This window comes from Amia ocellicauda, chromosome 6 (assembly GCF_036373705.1).
Source record: "Amia ocellicauda isolate fAmiCal2 chromosome 6, fAmiCal2.hap1, whole genome shotgun sequence".
NCBI classification, from domain to species: domain Eukaryota; kingdom Metazoa; phylum Chordata; class Actinopteri; order Amiiformes; family Amiidae; genus Amia; species Amia ocellicauda.
The window spans coordinates 50021316-50035306 of NC_089855.1; the positions used below are offsets into that span (position 1 = coordinate 50021316).

The window sequence follows — 13991 nt, forward strand, 5'->3', positions numbered from 1 at the left end:
CAGACTGTTTAAAATCAGTTTGGACATTTGTCTCTTGGCGGGGTTTACAGTTATGTTCCCCGGCTCTAGACGGATCCCTTCCTTTTCAAAATATTGCTGAACGTACCGCTCTTTGGCAGTGGAGTCAACACACCATGAGGGATAGCCCGATGCCTCCTGTTTCCCTTTCAGATGGGTCATAATGTACTCAGCAAAAAGAGTATCAGATTTTTCAGAAAAATGCCAAACCTCATACACCTTACCGACTCTGTAACCTTTCTCCACCGCCTTGTCAAGCTCAATGCTACACCAGACACCCGTCAGCGCTCTCTCGTCATCACTGTGCAGACAAGAGGTATTTTGATTTTCAGTTTCCACACACGTTCTACACAGAGGGAACATCAATTTTCCCGAACACCTGTAAGGCAACACGGGTAGGAACAGCTCACGAGGAGGGTACATGGTGACTTTGATCAAACCAAAGTACTGTCCGATTTCGAGAAAGTCACGATAAACAATGGTTGGATGCCCCACCGGGTACATTTTGGTCTTGTTGACATAAGGGTACAGACTGGTGAAATCATAGTAATCTACTCTCTCACCCTCCTTTACCTCATAATGTAAACAGAGGGCATTGGTACGACCCCCAAATAACGCATCCCTGGGCTCTAGACGTTCAGGAAAGTCCAAGGTTTCCATAAACCGTTGTACCCCCACATCCTGTTGCTTCAGGGTCGTCCACGCGTGTTCCCAAATCACCAGTACATTCAAACCATAGGTGTTTTTTAAAGTTTCAATTCGTTCCTGGAAATCATAGTACATATCACCGCAGAGTTTTTGTGTTACGGGGTTAAAGGTGTTTGGGTCGAAGCACTGAGGACAGCCATGGTAAATACAACCAGCAAACTCATAAGCGGTACGCCGCCCGGACACGTCGCTAAAACCGTCTAAGTAGTAAGGACCCATTTTGACTTCCCCTTGATTTAAAGCATGTCTGATGAAGATGTTATCCCGGGCACTCAGATATTCCAGCCACTGTATGGAGACAGTCGAAAAGTTCTTTTGTCTAGCACGATAGTTGTCAGAAGTGGTGTCCGCTGTAGTGTTTTTCTGCAAGAAATTGGATCGATACATTTTCATGCAGAGAGACGCTATGGTCACACTTTGCAAAGGGTCGAGACCCGACGTGTTGATAACCTCGGTGCGGAAACGCAAACAGGCTTCTTTAAGGATCACCACATCATTTTTACAATAAGCGGCCATCTCTTCTCGGAAATCAAAAACACCCCCCTTAACCGTATTGTACCATTTAAAGAATTCCTCCCTCTCATGAGACATCATAGTATCAACCCCATAATAAGAGGCGGGCGGGTAGGACCCTCGATAATTTTGAGTGTCCTTAGTATTAAAAAAATGGCAGAACCAACCTTTCTTCTGAGCCTCAAAACCCAGAGCTTTAGGCAAAGCGCTCAATTTCATGGGGAGGAAATTTAACGAGTCTATGTAACGTTGGTTGAAAGCCTCGTCGGTGAAACACATGATCTTGCTACCCTGAGCTATTATTTTTGGGGTCACCCCATTTTCCACCAGATACTTCATCAATATGTAAGAATCATAACCCTTAGCATTGTGGGCAATAAATGTGTAATTGAGGTATTTTGGACCGCGATATCGCGTAAAGAAATCCCTGACACAACTCTCACCGCTAGCTGACCACTCACAATCCAACATGTCAATACAGTGTATATAATTAGCAACATGGACCCCGTTTTCTTGCCGGCATTCAAAATCAAAAAAGACATACCGGTTGTGCGGCGGCTCCTTTTTAACCGGCTGAATAAAGCACTGGTGTTCAGACCCCGGGGTTAAATCCGCATTACAGATCCTACATCTCGGTTCCAGACATTTGTGTGGTTTAACCTCATGAAAACGGTACTGGAGGCAACACTGCGGGCAATATTTAGTTTGATCACAATAACTCCGTTTTTTTAACCCCCTCAGCAGCGGCCCTCTGCACCTTATGTTCGGAAAAACAGAACGCGGAGAGACAAATCCTTAAGCAATCTTTACATCGGATGGTAGGGGCCAAACCCTTACGACATTGCGGATTGAAACAGACGTTACAGTAACCGTCACAGCGGTGCTTAAGCTTATCATTGAAGGCCTTATAACACCAATGACAAACATACGAACAACCCAAAAAAGCCGTCAAACTCTTTATTCCAAAGTAATGACTATCACTTAGGAAGAGAAACAGTGTCTGTGTATGGGTTTCAGGATGTGTCTGAAATTTCACAAATACTTCCTTTACCTCACAACGGTACCACACAACAATTTTTAAAGACAACAACTCCTCAAACATGGCAATGTCTGAAAAGGCAACCATCTGTTGAGAGTTTAAGCCGGCCCTCTGATAAAGCATTAAAGCCTCTTGCATAGCTTGGGGTTCAGGCATGTCGGGGGTGAGTAGTTTTATTAAACTGTAAGCAAAACAGAGCTTATTGTCCCCATTGGAACTCACCACTAATTGCCTGAGCTTGTTCCTTATTATGTCGTTCTTCAAGCATTTCGACAGTCTTCTAAGCGCCCCACCCTCAGGGTTAGGAACCACATTCATTACCAGAGACAGACTTTCATCAGCTAAGATGGATGCGTTACTTTGCAATAACGCTTCGATTTTAGCCAGAAATTCATCAACATCTAAATTATCTCCACTCAGCATTACAGATAGGTTGCTAAACAAATCATCCCCTCTGAGTTCTAACTGTACAACATCTCGAGGTCTGACCCTTTCAGCAACCTGTTCAAGCATGTTTTGCAAGGCCTCGTGTATGTTGACAAATATTTCTGCATAATTGTCACAATTTAAAAGTTCTGCAAAATTAAAACGCTGAATCATTTCAAAATTGTTATAGGCCGGTCTATCTATAATCACGGGATCACTGGTACTTTTGGACACATCATCATTTTGAACAAAGCCTTCAACCCCTACATTCTCACAGAGCATGTCATCCACAGCCTTATCAGTCTCAGAACCCTCCACATTCCGAACACCCCCACCGCTGACATCTACAAAACCCCCTTTTTGAGGAGGCTCATTTAAAGCCTGTAAAAGTCCTTCAAAGATATCCACCCGGTTAATGTCAAGACCCTCCTCTATAGTGACGGCTGCTTCTGCCGCCGTACTGTGTTCTAATTGTCTCAAATCATTTATAATAGGGGCAGAATTTGGTCGGGGTAGCGTCTCCAAAGCCTCCACCATTTCAAACAAATCGGGGTGAACTAGGGGTTGAACCTCTATAAGCGCTACCGTTGGGAGGTGGTTATTTAGATCATTGACCATCTGTAACAGGTCGGGGTTCACGGTAAGTCTGGTAATTCACATTCTATCGGTGGTGATTGGGGGTTATTTAAATCATTTATCATTTGTAATAGTTCCTGGTTCATTGGGACATCAGAGGAGTTCACAACAGGGCCGAGGGTGTTCTCTCGGGAAGGTCTTTTTGGGGCCCTAACTTGTTCATAATCCTTTAGTTTGTGAGTTCTTTTACCAAGTCCGGACATTTTTTTTATTTTTTATTTTTCCAACAACCCACAATAGTAAGGCGTTTTGTATCTATTAAAACATTAAATACGGTACAATTCGTTAGTAAGGGTATTAATAAGGGTGTTTTGGCTCTCTATCACAAGGTTTTGCCCCACTAACACAAGTCTTTGATTTAGTAACAAGGTATGTAGCAACTCATGCCGACCTTCAGGAAGTAGCTCCGGGGGATGGTGTCCTGGCTCAGCTGCAAAGGATGGTCGCTCCGGTAAATCTCGGTCGAAGGAGGCAGGGAGCGAGCGTATACTCACGGACGGAGACCAAGAAGGCCTTTGCGGTGACACCCTGGCCAATCGCGGTGTACTGTTCAGCGTTTCTGTAGCCAAGAAACGGGGCTGGGGGGACGATGTTGAAACCAGTCCGTCGTTGGGTGGTGTGTCAACCCTGACTGACGGCGACCCCTGAGGTTGTTGGTTGCCTGTATTTGTTCCGCCCGACAATGCGGCGGGCTGAATCTGGATTGTTGAATTACCCCCAGAAGGCTGTGGCCTGAGTAGATGTTGGGGGGTCTCCAAGACCACCGTGGGGGATCCTCTCGGTGATCTCTCCGGGGAAGATGTTTGATCCCACTTAGACGGGGTAATTGTCCTCAATAGCTCATCCACAGAATGACTATCCCAAGAGTCTTGGGAAGAATAAAAATATACATTACATTTACATCTTTAAACGGCGACAGAAATCAAACTTAAAACAACATGTCCAGGACCTTCAAAACCTTTAGCTTTTTTAGACCTTTGAAAATAGGCTTAGACATTCACTACAACGCCTTATTATTTACAGACAATATATTTATTAGGACTTGATAATAAATGTAAAACAGAGAAGCCTCTGTAAATAAACTGTTTCTTAAATGTAATATTGTTAATAAAACACTTTTTATACACACACACACCACATTTCATTTTTAAACGAACCTTCCAAGTGTAAACGCTTCCTGATCCCGGGACTTCCTGTTTCACAAACGTTTTCACGATCTGTTTAAATATTAAATACAATGAACACCTTCAAGCCTTTTCCTACAGCCACTTTAAAACAGAAGTATAATTGCGGGAGATAAGCCAAACAACTTACTAAAACCTTTCGGACAGCTTTACTTCCTAACCAGACGGTCGGGCAATCGGTCATTTCTAAACACATGCCCCAGAAACAAGCCTAGACCTGTCCGGACTTCTAAAGATCTTTCCCAGAACCCCCAAGACCTACAGGAAATGGGCACCCCTCGCTTAAATATTAGCCCTCAACGGGCAAACAAAACCCTTTTAAAAACATTAAAGTTTGAAAGATCTTACTTACCTCCAAAGAATAATCGTTTCTTATGTTTTTCAGCTGGTTTAGCTTTTTGCACTTCTGTGAAGGTAAGAGACATGTTTAACCTTTAACCACCCCGCTTTATAAAAAGCTTTAACCTCTTACAAGCGGCAGATATATACTCACCGCTATCAGATACAGGGGCTGACGGCCTTTCAGATTCTTGAAAGGTTACGGTTCTCGAAGGTAAAACTAAACAAGCCCTCGATGTGGAAGGCCTTTCGTTGTCTCGAACCACGTTTCTTAATACTGTTAGAAAGGATATTTTTTTAAATTAACAAAACGGGCCTCAAACATCTTACAGAAACGTTATACAAACAAACAGGGGTTTAGTTCTTACCCGGTCGGCAGACAGCCTGTCTAGGGACAACCACTTCTCTTGGTTGATCCTCGGAGACATTAATCACAGGCCTTTCGATAGTTTCTGTGTAATTAAAGAGACCGCCATTAATATATATTAAAACGTTTTCATAACTCTAATGAGCCGCTTCAAAACACAACCACACACCCATACATAAGAACCCTTGAGCGCAAACACAAAAATCTTACCGTCGTTGTTCCAGATGATCTCCTCAGCGTTGGGAATTAACTCCTGTTGACTGGCTGAAAAATAATTTTACAGAACTTAAAACAGATGTTATAACCTTATTTACAATACATGCCCACAACCCGCTCTGAGTCAATGAAAATAATCTGAAGACTTACCTAAAAACTCGTTTAAATCGAAGTCGTTGATGTTGTTTCCGGACATTGTTGATCTTTAGGCTTAAATCGAAAGGTCAGTATGAGTCTGTCGAGCTGAAGACCAGACCTTCATACTTATACTGATGGCCGGATGCCGGATCTGCTTGTAAGGCATTGTTCTGGGCTGGCCTTTGTGCCGTCCTGTTACCAATTAACATATCAAAACCAACCAATAAAATGACCCTGCATCAATTTCAAATAGAAACCAAGATGGCGACGATCTCTCTCCTCTCTACTCTAAACTTTTATTAGAACCTTTTGGTCTCTCAAAAAAACATTTTTAAGCATCAAGACCTATAGTCAATAAACACTAAGAATATTTCAGGCCTTTATACGCGCTAAAAAACAACCTGAGCCAAGAAAATAACTATAAAGATCTAAAATAAGTAGCGCTTTTACAGTGATTTTTTTTTTTTTTTAATAGCGATGCTTTGTTTGGTATTAAACAAGTCACAAACTACTCAGAACAGCGTTTATCCCCACAAAAGAGATATTTGGGTTTATTTTACAAAGCTTATAAATTATATAGTTTAAAAGTATTCTGAATGTTTTGAGACCACACGCCATGCCTACGTTTGTCTGAGCCCACCCCCGTCCCCCGTGGTGTGAGTGATTTAGCCTTGAGTGTTGTGATCTATTTAGCATTGAGTGATCAGTTGTTTTTATTTTTTAAATGATTCCTTATCATCAGGGATTGAGCCTGCTAAAATACCTTAAAAACATATCCTTATCTTAAGTCTAACTCTTATGAGCTTTAAGACCCTAGAATGTATTTAAGTAAAACGAATGAACACATTATGTGTGAGATAAAATATAACCACAGCTTTTTTTTTTTTTTTTTTTTTTTTACAAAAACAATTAACCTATACCCACAAACACCCACACACACACACACCCTCTTTTTTTAAATTTTATTTTTAATTAAATTTGAGGGGAGAGACAGAGCCATATACATTGGGGTTAACATAAGTACCCTATGCAAAACAGGAATTGTTAGGACCTGTGACCATTACAGACAACAGAACTTGTTGATCTTATAAAATGATTGGGCGAGAGAGAGAGATATAGAGACAGACAGAGACAGAGCCAGTGTGAATATGATAAACGCACTATTCAAAATGGCATTGTTAAGACCTGGGACCATTACAGACAACAGAACTTGTTGATCTTATAAAATGCTTGGGCGAGAGAGACAGAGAGAGAGAGACAGACAGAGACAGAGACAGAGACAGTGTGAATATGATAAACGCACTATTCAAAATGGCATTGTTAAGACCTGGGCCCCTTACATGTATATTTAAAAAAGACCCCCAACCACTACAGGAAGAGCCGACCCATTCACACTCTACAGTTGACCAACAAGAACAACAAGAACAACCGGTTATGGGTGGCCTTGTTGTTCAGGGTTTTAGGGGTGTACACTTTCTGACGGATATGACGTAGGAATAATTAAGGAAATAACTCTAAAATCACGCCCCCCAATTATGACGTAGGAATATTAATAAGCTTAGGGCATACGTCATAACAAAATAGGCCGCGCCCAAAAAACCCTACTATCTACTCCTGTGTGGTGCATTTTCTCTCTCTCTATCTGTGATTAAATCCTTACTTATATACATATGTCCATGAACGTTTCTGGAGCTCATGTACATCACATCACACGACGGGCCGTGATCTTTTCGGTCACTTTGAAAGTTTTGCTCATGACAATCCTTTTCTATTGCGGCACGATGGCTGCCACCGAGGAAGGAAAGTCGTCCGCAGTTGGCTGCAAGCTTGCCTGAAGCGCAGGAAAGGACTTACTCGCGACGTGCCACTTAAAGACTGAAGAAGTGGGGGTCGGCCTCACCGAGAGCCCTGAGGATTAGCTCACGTGGTAGAGCGCTCGCTTAGCATTGTAGCGTTATGTTGGGTGTATTTGGATAAGAGCATTTGGGCTCTGAGCTGAAGCACTGATCTAAAGAAAACCTCTCCCCCCCAAAGTTATCAGATTCCCTTAGCTCATCAGCTTGGAACTGGTTTGCATCAAAGTGACAGTTTTGGGGAGGATGGCACCAAGAAGAGGCCAAATAGTTTGGAATTCTGCTATGAGATGTCTGGAGAAAGGGGCCTGTAGGTGATAAAAACTCTTTGAAGTGGACGAGAGCCGAAATCCCGACATAGAGCTACGAACCCAGGCCAACCGGCATTTCCAAAAGATGGCATGGATTGACATCAGTCATAAATCAAGCCCCCCTCCAATAGGACACTGGGGGCTGAAACCGAAATCCAATCTCAAAAACTCAAGAACCAATCACCTCTTGATCTGACAGACTATAAGGAACAGCGGACAGTCTTTCTCGCTCTCTCTCACCTGAACCAGTAACTCGCTGCCACAGCTCAACATGTAGCTCTGTTGCCAGAACCGGAACCAGAAACCAACTAAGTCTTAGCCGGCAACAGAAGAGTTAAACTGGGAGAAGGAGATTGAGCCGTACGAAGAATTCTTTTAAAGGACTTTATTAAATAAAGAACTTTACAGACTGCGCTGCCCGCCTGTGCCCACCTGATCAGTGGAGTTTTACAGCTGGACAATTGACTAAGTCGACTGTATACGAAAGTGTCAGTCATTTAAATAGCTATTTGAGTCTTAAGAAACTTGACCCTTGGAACAAACACGGCCCTGCTTTCCTCAAAGACTTTGTCTTCAAATAAGTACGGTGAGAGACCCTGCTTGCCAAGAAGATTTTGTGCACAACCTTGGAGCCTTCAAACCAGTGGAAAATCTGTTTGGAAACGACTCTACTTTCGCGAAACCCCAACTTCCAGGTGTATCGACTGAGTGGAAGTTCTTGGACAAAGCCGAACCGGGCTGCCTTTGTTCCAAACCACACGGACCTCGTGCCATGTGCTGTTATCTGAGCCCGAAGCGAGAGAGGCCTCTCTGCGACGAAGTTCAGATAAGTTTAACAGTTTGGAGTTCATGATTCATGACATTTGAGAAATCAATTAGAAATGTTAATCTGTGATTCATAACTCTAGAATGTGTAATATCATTTAGTTTTCTTAAATATAAATGTGTGTTGCATTAAACTGTATTGTTGATAATTTTAGAAATAAAATCTGTCAACGCCGAGAAATATCTTCTCATTCCTGTTTAACTGTTTAGTCTGAAATTGACACAAGTTAATAGACATTAGATTATTGGTGGCCCTGCCTATCCTTAATCATTGAATAATAATCAGTTAAGGGAAATTGTGGTAACAAGTAATGATAGGATCTTTCTCGGCACCTAAACGTGAATGAGACTGATATATATATAACGAGAAGTTACCTGACATAAATACTAACCTGCGTAGTTATTTAATGTCTGACTAATAATACTAACGAGAGACTCACCTTCGTCTTACTAACCGGTATTGTAGTCAATGTGTTTATAACCTTTTTAGTTTAACGATTTGTGTTATCATATGTGATCCCATGGTCTTTGATTTGGTCACGGAAGTGATTTGTCTTCGATTTGTTGATCTAGAGTTGAATTGTAATTAGTTTTTCCCTTTTGTATAATTAGTGTAGTGCTACATTTAGTCTTTGTTTTGAATACATTTGACAATTTATATCTTTGGAATTGGTGTCTGCGTCCAATTATTACAGAAATTGAGTTCTACAAGATTCCAGGATTCGTGATAAGGTGATACTATAAATTCACTTCTTTAATTGAAATGTATAAGTGTACCTTACGCTACAGCATGCGAGAGGCAGCGGGATCGATGCCCGCATTCTCCAAGGCCTCAGGCGCTCGTGCCCCGGTTTCGGGGGAGAGTCGCTCACTTTTCTTGCCGCAGACACAGGCGCAAGGCATTGCCTGTTTGCCGTAAGGTTATCAGACACAACGCGCCGGCGACGGCTGCAGCATTAGCACGCCGGCTGGCCCTTCCGAAGTTCCCCAAAAACGACCGAGATGCCGCTTCGACGTCGTAACCCCAGGAACGACCGCAAAGGCACTCCAACCCTCAATCTTCCGATCCGAAGTCAGACCGAAGAGACTGTATGATGTTTTAGATTAAAGATAGTATGCAGACCGAGCAAGTTAGATTTATCGAGCTAGCAAACAGCCATTGAGGCACCTGTTCGGGACGTACCCTGTAGACATTCCTGTCAACGATAAAAGGATCAAACGGTGGAGAAAAAGCCCGCAGGATGTTTGTCAAAACTCTGTTTGTGGACTGAATGGCTTTCCCAGATTGGCAGGGACTGTTTTTGGTATTGACTGAGGGACAGTTGTAAAAGACAACCTCTCACCGGACCTCTAGCATACACCAAAGAAAGCCACCCCACCTCTCCCCTGGATCTCACAAAACACAATCCCCCCCGCCCCCAGGGAAGACAGACCGCACTCGGACTCGACTTGCACCTTTTGATTGGATGAACGGCCGCAAACATTCTATGTCATTTTCTTTTAAAGCTTCACTCGTGCTTGTAAAAAACTGAGGTCTCACTGAAAGAATGCCCTGACGTGGTTGCTTCCAAGCTAGCTGGTTTACAAAGTTCCTTTTCGCTTTAAGGGAAATAGGGGAATAATCTATCTGTAATCTGTCAACACAGGCACCTTCTTCTCCGTTAAGCCACGCGGTCACCACCAGGAAGGTGAACGCACCAGGCCGACCCGGAGTTTTCGCCAATTCGTCTCCAAGCCTCCCAAGAGGGAACATAAACAGGCCTTATTCGCAGACACAGGCCCTCACGCAGGGAGACCACCGCTTCACCGCCGCTGCCCCTGCCAAGGGCCCCAGGTCCCACCGAGACTTGAACTCAGATCGCTGGATTCAGAGTCCAGAGTGCTAACCATTACACCATGGAACCAAGCCCACTGCCCTCCTCTTGCCCGTGACGAAGGTTTCTGCTCTACGCACACGTCTCGCTCTGTCGCACGGCCAAGTCCAGAGTGAGCCAAGTTGCGCCCAGAGTGCTGCGTGTGGCGGGTCACTTCCGGAGCCGTCCCTGGTGGTCTAGTGGTCAGGATTCGGCGCTCTCACCGCCGCGACCCGGGTTCGATTCCTGGTCAGGGAAAGTGGATCTGTTGCTCTTCCCCTAGGACCTGTGTGGTGCATTTTCTCTCTCTCTATCTGTGATTAAATCCTTACTTATATACGTATGTCCATGAACGTTTCTGGAGCTCATGTAAATCACATCACACGACGGGCCGTGATCTTTTCGGTCACTTTGAAAGTTTTGCTCATGACAATCCTTTTCTATTGCGGCACGATGGCTGCCACCGAGGAAGGAAAGTCGTCCGCAGTTGGCTGCAAGCTTGCCTGAAGCGCAGGAAAGGACTTACTCGCGACGTGCCACTTAAAGACTGAAGAAGTAGGGGTCGGCCTCACAGAGAGCCCTGAGGATTAGCTCACGTGGTAGAGCGCTCGCTTAGCATTGTAGCGTTATGTTGGGTGTATTTGGATAAGAGCATTTGGGCTCTGAGCTGAAGCACTGATCTAAAGAAAACCTCTCCCCCCCAAAGTTATCAGATTCCCTTAGCTCATCAGCTTGGAAATGGTTTGCATCAAAGTGACAGTTTTGGGGAGGATGGCACCAAGAAGAGGCCAAATAGTTTGGAATTCTGCTATGAGATGTCTGGAGAAAGGGGCCTGTACGTGATAAAAACTCTTTGAAGTGGACGAGAGCCGAAATCCCGACATAGAGCTACGAACCCAGGCCAACCGGCATTTCCAAAAGATGGCATGGATTGACATCAGTCATAAATCAAGCCCCCCTCCAATAGGACACTGGGGGCTGAAACCGAAATCCAATCTCAAAAACTCAAGAACCAATCACCTCTTGATCTGACAGACTATAAGGAACAGCGGGCAGTCTTTCTCGCTCTCTCTCACCTGAACCAGTAACTCGCTGCCACAGCTCAACCTGTAGCTCTGTTGCCAGAACCGGAACCAGAAACCAACTAAGTCTTTGCCGGCAACAGAAGAGTTAAACTGGGAGAAGGAGATTGAGCCGTACGAAGAATTCTTTTAAAGGACTTTATTAAATAAAGAACTTTACAGACTGCGCTGCCCGCCTGTGCCCACCTGATCAGTGGAGTTTTACAGCTGGACAATTGACTAAGTCGACTGTATACGAAAGTGTCAGTCATTTAAATAGCTATTTGAGTCTTAAGAAACTTGACCCTTGGAACAAACACGGCCCTGCTTTCCTCAAAGACTTTGTCTTCAAATAAGTACGGTGAGAGACCCTGCTTGCCAAGAAGATTTTGTGCACAACCTTGGAGACTTCAAACCAGTGGAAAATCTGTTTGGAAACGACTCTACTTTCGCGAAACCCCAACTTCCAGGTGTATCGACTGAGTGGAAGTTCTTGGACAAAGCCGAACCGGGCTGCCTTTGTTCCAAACCACACGGACCTCGTGCCGTGTGCTGTTATCTGAGCCCGAAGCCAGAGAGGCCTCTCTGCGATGAAGTTCAGATAAGTTTAACAGTTTGGAGTTCATGATTCATGACATTTGAGAAATCAATTAGAAATGTTAATCTGTGATTCATAACTCTAGAATGTGTAATATCATTTAGTTTCTTAAATATAAATGTGTGTTGCATTAAACTGTTTTGTTGATAATTTTAGAAATAAAATCTGTCAACGCCGAGAAATATCTTCTCATTCCTGTTTAACTGTTTAGTCTGAAATTGACACAAGTTAATAGACATTAGATTATTGGTGGCCCTGCCTATCCTTAATCATTGAATAATAATCAGTTAAGGGAAATTGTGGTAACAAGTAATGATAGGATCTTTCTCGGCACCTAAACGTGAATGAGACTGATATATATGTAACGAGAAGTTACCTGACATAAATACTAACCTGCGAAGTTATTTAATGTCTGACTAATAATACTAACGAGAGACTCACCTTCGTCTTACTAACCGGTATTGTAGTCAATGTGTTTATAACCTTTTTTGTTTAACGATTTGTGTTATCATATGTGATCCCATGGTCTTTGATTTGGTCACGGAAGTGATTTGTCTTCGATTTGTTGATCTAGAGTTGAATTGTAATTAGTTTTTCCCTTTTGTATAATTAGTGTAGTGCTACATTTAGTCTTTGTTTTGAATACATTTGACAATTTATATCTTTGGAATTGGTGTCTGCGTCCAATTATTACAGAAATTGAGTTCTACAAGATTCCAGGATTCGTGATAAGGTGATACTCTAAATTCACTTCTTTAATTGAAATGTATAAGTGTACCTTACGCTACAGCATGCGAGAGGCAGCGGGATCGATGCCCGCATTCTCCAAGGCCTCAGGCGCTCGTGCCCCGGTTTCGGGGGAGAGTCGCTCACTTTTCTTGCCGCAGACACAGGCGCAAGGCATTGCCTGTTTGCCGTAAGGTTATCAGACACAACGCGCCGGCGACGGCTGCAGCATTAGCACGCCGGCTGGCCCTTCCGAAGTTCCCCAAAAACGACCGAGATGCCGCTTCGACGTCGTAACCCCAGGAACGACCGCAAAGGCACTCCAACCCTCAATCTTCCGATCCGAAGTCAGACCGAAGAGACTGTATGATGTCTTAGATTAAAGATAGTATGCAGACGGAGCAAGTTAGATTTATCGAGCTAGCAAACAGCCATTGAGGCACCTGTTCGGGACGTACCCTGTAGAAATTCCTGTCAACGATAAAAGGATCAAACGGTGGAGAAAAAGCCCGCAGGATGTTTGTCAAAACTCTGTTTGTGGACTGAATGGCTTTCCCAGATTGGCAGGGACTGTTTTTGGTATTGACTGAGGGACAGTTGTAAAAGACAACCTCTCACCGGACCTCTGGCATACACCAAAGAAAGCCACCCCACCTCTCCCCCGGATCTCACAAAACACAATCCCCCCCGCCCCCAGGGAAGACAGACCGCAATCGGACTCGGGCTTGCACCTTTTGATTGGATGAACGGCCGCAAACATTCTATGTCATTTTCTTTTAAAGCTTCACTCGTGCTTGTAAAAAACCGAGGTCTCACTGAAAGAATGCCCTGACGTGGTTGCTTCCAAGCTAGCTGGTTTACAAAGTTCCTTTTCGCTTTAACGATGATTTCCAAGAAGGGAAATAATCTATCTGTAATCTGTCATCACAGGCACCTTCTTCTCCGTTAAGCCACGCGGTCACCACCAGGCCGACCCGGAGTTTTCGCCAATTTGTCTCCAAGCCTCCCAAGAGGGAACATAAACAGGTCTTATTTGCAGACACAGGCCCTCACGCAGGGAGACCACAGCTTCACCGCCGCTGCCCCTGCCAAAAGCCCCAGGTCCCACCGAGACTTGAACTCGGATCGCTGGATTCAGAGTCCAGAGTGCTAACCATTACACCATGGAACCAAGCCCGCT

At 44.0% G+C, this 13991-nt stretch overlaps 3 non-coding genes across 3 annotated transcripts; 1 reads left to right on the forward strand and 2 right to left on the reverse strand.

Annotated features, from left to right (window-relative positions):
* Window positions 1–10405: 10405 nt before the first annotated feature.
* On the reverse strand, window positions 10406–10477 carry trnaq-cug (transfer RNA glutamine (anticodon CUG)). Its single transcript has one exon. It is a non-coding gene; the product is annotated as a tRNA-Gln (tRNA).
* A 135-nt stretch (window positions 10478–10612) lies between these two features.
* Window positions 10613–10684, forward strand: trnae-cuc (transfer RNA glutamic acid (anticodon CUC)). The gene has a single exon. It is a non-coding gene; the product is annotated as a tRNA-Glu (tRNA).
* A 3226-nt stretch (window positions 10685–13910) lies between these two features.
* Window positions 13911–13982, reverse strand: trnaq-cug (transfer RNA glutamine (anticodon CUG)). The gene has a single exon. It is a non-coding gene; the product is annotated as a tRNA-Gln (tRNA).
* Between the last annotated feature and the right edge of the window lie 9 nt (window positions 13983–13991).